Below are 6000 nucleotides of genomic sequence, written 5' to 3' on the forward strand. Positions count from 1 at the left end.
CTTCAAGTCTCTACAGTGATGATCATTTCAGCTACAACCACACAGGGGCACTGGCACTGGTGTCGCAGCACCCACGGGCCAGCAACAACTCCACTACATGGAAAGAGGTCACTTACTTCTAGATCTCATTGTGAGGTTTTCTCTTGAGGAGAATGGCAATCCCTTATAGCTGATTAGATAGGAATGACAGGAATTTCATCCATGCCCTGTAACTTGGCAGTTTCTTCCACTCATGTAGGCAACATTTACTTCCCCGCCTTCTCGATCTTGACCCAGGCCATGTATGACTTGCTCTGACCAAAAAAAATACGGGTGGAAGAGACAGTGTGGGCTAAATTCTTTCAGAGCCATCACACAGTCTGGCTCGCCGTCTTGTGTTCCCGGGATCTTGCATTTCTGTGATCTGAGATCCTGAGCCCTGTAATGCAAAACAGACCTCAACAAGATCAGCAACCTGGAATCCAGTCCAGCTCAGCCTGGATCAGCCAAATCTCAGCTGACTGACAGATCCATGAACATAAGTGTTTATGATTATAAGCTATGGAGAGATTTAGGGTTGCTTTCACATAGCATCAGTGCAGCAACAGCTGACTAATAAAGCTCTTAAGATTCTTCATTCATAAGTTGCAGACCTGAATAGAAAATGTCAGAGGAGAAAATTAGAGCTGCTTTTGGAGAAGTTGTGAAAGCACTGAGAAATGTGGCTGTCACATCATCCTGTAAACAGTAAAGATAAGGCTTGTGGAGATAGAGCTGTTTACACTTAACTCGACACTGTCATCTTCCTGCCCCCCACCTGTGGGGGCCAATGTTCAGTCCAGAGCCAGCAAATGTACATGGCTGAGTCATGCTGTGCAATATACATGGCTGAGTCATGCTGTGCAATACACATGGCTGAGTCATGCTGAGCTATCACCCATGGCCTTCCTGGATCTCTGGGTCCCTGGACAATTGTGCTGGAAACACTGTTCATGGCAGTGTTTATTGGAGAGGAGGTATACTGACAGCATCTGCAGCATGTTAGCTGTACTCGTGACCTTTATCACATTATATTTGGATTATATAATTTAGACAATCTCTTTCTGCCCTGATGGACCATGTGCTTCTGGAGAGCAGGATCCATCAAGTCTGAATCAACTTGATGACTTCCTCCTCCTCAAAACTCTGCCCCACAAGAGAGCCTAAAACTACTGAATACATGTTGAATGAACAGAGGAATTAGAGGAAGAATCTAAAAATGGCCCTTATTCAAATGGGATTTTTAAAACTCTCTTCTTTGCACTTGGGCACCTGCATTTGTAAATAGTCACAAGTTACTGAATCAGAAACAAAATAATTCTTACCATCTCCCAGCCAGGAATTTAATCCGAGAGCCTTTTCAAAGGAGCACAGTCCCTGGAATGAGCCCCAGTCACACCCTGCCTAATTCTCCTCCTCTGGTGTAGCTATTTTTTGCCATTGCATAAACCTGTCTGTCCTCTCTCCTCACGGTCCTTTGCAAAACATGTTGCTTCTTTAAAAAAAAAAAAAAAGAATCAAAGAGAATGGAATGGAGGTCTTCATGTGTGGGTTAGGGTGTGAATACCTAAAGGGGTTCGCCTGGCCTTGTTGGACTACCCAGTGGTTCCGGCGCACGTGGCTGCTCCCGTGGGGCTTTGGCAGGAGTGGACTCTATTTTTGATACCTGCAGAGCACTAATAAAACCTCCTCTTTGACCATCTTTAGGGATGGAGAATTATTCTGGCCAGACACAGAATAAGAGAAAACTGATCGTCATCATATACATCATCATATACATCATATACAAACATTAGCATGTTGAAAAAGCAGTGAGGAGAAAAATATGCTTGCCTCTGGATAGAAAACTGGAGGATAAGATCCGCCAGGAATTAACAATTATCTCTGGAGAGGGACAGTGAAATCCGGGCGGGACGGGGCAGGAGGAGGAGGAGGGGAAATCAAGGGGACAGATCTCCTTTAATATACTTTGGTACTATTGGAAACAATGTAATACATGTATTACCTTCTTAATACCTTCTTAATATTAAAAAACAGAGCAACATAGATGTGTGAGGAGAAAAAGAGACCCACAGTGATGGAATGAATTTTAGGCCTGCAGGTAGGTTGGAAAAAACTTGGATTTTTAAGAGAAATTGTGTATCAAAAGTAGGATTGTCTAGTAAACAAAGATGGAAGGATGAGTTAGAAAAGAGGAAGTGTTTTTGAGTTCAGTGTCCAGAAAATGAAGTTTTCTTCTGGGAGATTCTGTGGACAGAATCCAGAGAAGCTACTAAGTCTGCACATGGATAACTGTAAAAACATCTTTATAAAAGGTTGGCAGAGAGTGGGAATTTTAAAAAACCTTGTTTATCTGATGATGAGAAAAGACTGTGAATGGCGCTAGAGGGAACAGTTTAGGGGGAGAGATGGAAGGGTGACCAGAATACAACTCTAAGGCCTTCCCTGGTGGTCCAGTGGTTAAGACTCCATGCTTCCAATGCAGGGGGCATGGGTTCAATCCCTGGTCAGGGACGTTCCACATGCCATGTGGTATGGCCAAAAAAAAAAAAAAACCAAAACAAAACAAAAAAAAAGGAACACAACTCTAAAAATTCATCCTATACCAGGGGTTCTCACCGGGGGCACTTTCTCCCCAGGGACATTTGGAAATGTCTAGAAACATTTTTGGTGATGCTACTGGCATCTAGTAAGTAGTCATCCTGCAACACACAGGCCAGCACCGCCACCAAAGGGATCATCTAGCCACCCAAAATGTCAATAGCACTGAGGCTGAGGACCCCTGTACTAGATTAAAGTGAAAATTGAGATTGAGAAGTGAACACCTCACCCTGGGTGTGCTTTACAGCTTACAAGGTGTTTTCCCACCCATTTACTCCTCATCCCAAACCCTGAGGGAAGCAGGGCCGGCATCCTTATTTCCCTGAGGCAGCTGAGGAACGGGAAGTCTGGGACCAACCCAAGGTCACAGAGCTTGGAATCCAGGTACTGGGCCTGGGCTCCACGCTCGTCTGACTTTCTCGTGGAACCCACATGACACACTGAAGTCCTCTTGGAACCAAATGGTTGAGTGAATATGTGCTATACTCCAGGAAAGGGGCTGCCATTGAAGCACAAAGTAAGAATGTCCCAATTCCAGGGTGTAGTGATCAGAAGAGACTGATGGAAAATTATTCAAGTGTCAGTGAAATAGCTACAGAGTTTTCTCCTTAGTAGTGGCTCTTAGTCACGTTTGTTGTACACCCGCGAAAGGAATTTTTGATATACAGAGATCTGAAAGTGCTCGGCTTGCTCAGGGAAGGGCAATCTCACACGGTCAGAAAGTGGGGTGTATCAAGAGACATGGTGGGTGATAAGGTTAGAGAGGAAGCTAGGACGAGGGCTGGAGACGGAGTGAGGAATGGAATTGGATTCTGTTGGTGACGAGGAATCCTGGACGTTGTTAAGGGCAGTGGTGACATGACTTGACTGGTATTTAGTAAGCCCGCTCCATGAAGAACATTGTCTTTTAAAGAACATTTATTCTTCCTGCCCGTATTACAAAACAGGTTGCTTTTGAAAGCATTGCATTTGATGTTGGTGGGTTTTCATTGAGGACTGGGTGCTTTGCTGCAATTTGGATGAAACCACTTTCCGAGAGATCGGAGGCAGACGAAAATAGCATCTTGCACAGCTGTCCATCTGGGTGCCTGTTTAAGTACATAGTAAGTGAAGTCATAGCACAAATACTCACATGACGAACTATCATCTGAACTAACCCAAATGGGTTTATTACTCCAATTCTAAATTCAAATGCACCAAAATAGGCTCCAGTGTGTTCCCAGGGTATGTAGTATCATTTACATGTGCTAACTCTGGAATGGAGATCATCACACTCAAAGGCATTAGAAAAGAGAGCCTTTATTTACTTACTTATGGGACCATGCTGGCTACTACCAAATAAATTGCTGTCTTTGCCTTTTAATTGCTTCCAATTCATATGTTAATACAACATTTATATATTTCTCAGGTGATACATTCTCACTGCAGAAACATTAGAAAATGCAGATAAGTAGATGGCAGAAAATGTGTCACCCACTCTTTCTTTCTAGAGTTTTTTTCAAATTAATAAAGATAAGTTATCATTTTTCTCAAAGAATAATTCTGAAATCACACTTGTGTTTTCCTGTTTAAAAATTAAATCTTGGGACTTCCCTCGTGGTCCAGTGGTTAAGAATCCGCCTGCCAGTGCAGGGGACACGAGTTCGAGCCCTGGTTTGGGAAGATCTCACATGCCACGGAGCAGCTAAGCCCGTGAGCCACAACTACCGAGCCTGCGTGCCACAACTACTGAAGCCCGTGCGCCTAGAGCCCGTGCTCTGCAATAAGAAAAGCCACGGCAATGAGAAGGCTGCGCACTGCAACGAAGACCCAGCAGACATCAATCAATCAATAAATAAATAAACAAATTTTTTTTAAAAAAAAATTAAAATCTTCCATTTAAGTAAGTACATAAACTTAATCTATCCTCCAGGTAACTCTTTTTCTTCTTGGTGAGGTTTATGCCAATGTGATAACCTCTCTGGGAGTATAATTGCATGTACAAAAGTATTTGCCCTTAAAAAAAACTGCAACGTTGCCTCATGAATTGTTTTTTTTTAACTAGTTAATTTAATATTTCTAAATATTCTTAGTCTTTCAGAAATTATGACATTGTGGATTATTTGTTCCTATAGAGCACATTTTTGTTTCAGCCCTGATAATTCAGTTTTCATTTCTTTTCCCCAAAACAGGTTAAAAATCATTGCCAATTCTAAAAGAGAGACTTTGATTCAATTTTACTTCGTTCTTTAAACCTGCAGTGGGGGAATCAGTGTGTGTCACTCATTCACAGCTCTTCAGGTCACGGAGGCACAGTTAGTACCGTGAGGGTATCACAGCAGTGACTGAAGATTCTAGTTCTAGAGTTGCTTTCTAAGTCATCCTTTTAAACATGTGAGGCATGGTGCCTTTCACTCCTAACTTCCTCTTACAGTTTCAGGGAAGATACATCAGGATATCTTATTGTCTTGAGGTTGTCACTGTCATTGTCACTCTAGGGGGCCCTTGATCCAACGCTGTCCGGTGACCCATAAGGTAGTGGGCCTGAGGGCTTTTGCCCTGTAAAGGTGATCACAAGCTAATCAAACTTTGTCCCTCTGAAATGAGGACTAAACGATTTGTGGCCCTTTGGCCAGTGGGTAGTGAAAGGAGAAGGCAGAAGTCACAAGCAGAGGAAGAGAGGCTTATGCAGGAGACCACGTGGGTCAGAGAAGCTGGAGGCAAGGAGAGGATGGACGGAGCTGTGAGTGGTCCATCCACAGGCATCCTTATAATTAACTGCCTTTCTCTTTAAGGGAATCACATGCCTTGTTTTTGTTTTGAACAATCAAAAGTGCTCCATGCTTATTTTCATTCTAGAGTTCATGGTGATTAGCATAAGCTTTACACAAAGTGAGTCTTAATGTTTATGGAAATAAATAATTCATTTGTTCTCTACAACAACATTGTATTCAAGACCTTGGAAAAACTCCACATAAAATGTCATGATTCTGAAAGACAATATGAAGAGAATTAGCAGACAAGACCCAGACTGGGAGAAAATACTTGCAAAAGACATATCTGATAAAGGACTGTTATCGAAAATATACAAAGAACTCATGAAACTCAACAATAAGAAAACAAACAACTCAATTAAAAAAGGGGACAAAGACCTTAACAGACACCTCACCAAAGAAGATATACAGATGGCAAATATGCATATGGAATGATACTCCACATGTGTCATCAGGGAAATGCAAATTAAAACAATGAGATACCACTACACACCTATTAGAATGGCCAAAATCCAGAACACTGACAACACCAAATACTGACAAGGATGTGGAACAACTGGAATTTTCATTTATTGCTGGTGGGAAAGCAAAATGGTATAGCCACTTTGGAAGACAGTTTGCCAGTTTC

The sequence above is a fragment of the Balaenoptera acutorostrata genome, chromosome 5 (genome assembly GCF_949987535.1).
Source record: "Balaenoptera acutorostrata chromosome 5, mBalAcu1.1, whole genome shotgun sequence".
Taxonomy (NCBI): domain Eukaryota; kingdom Metazoa; phylum Chordata; class Mammalia; order Artiodactyla; family Balaenopteridae; genus Balaenoptera; species Balaenoptera acutorostrata.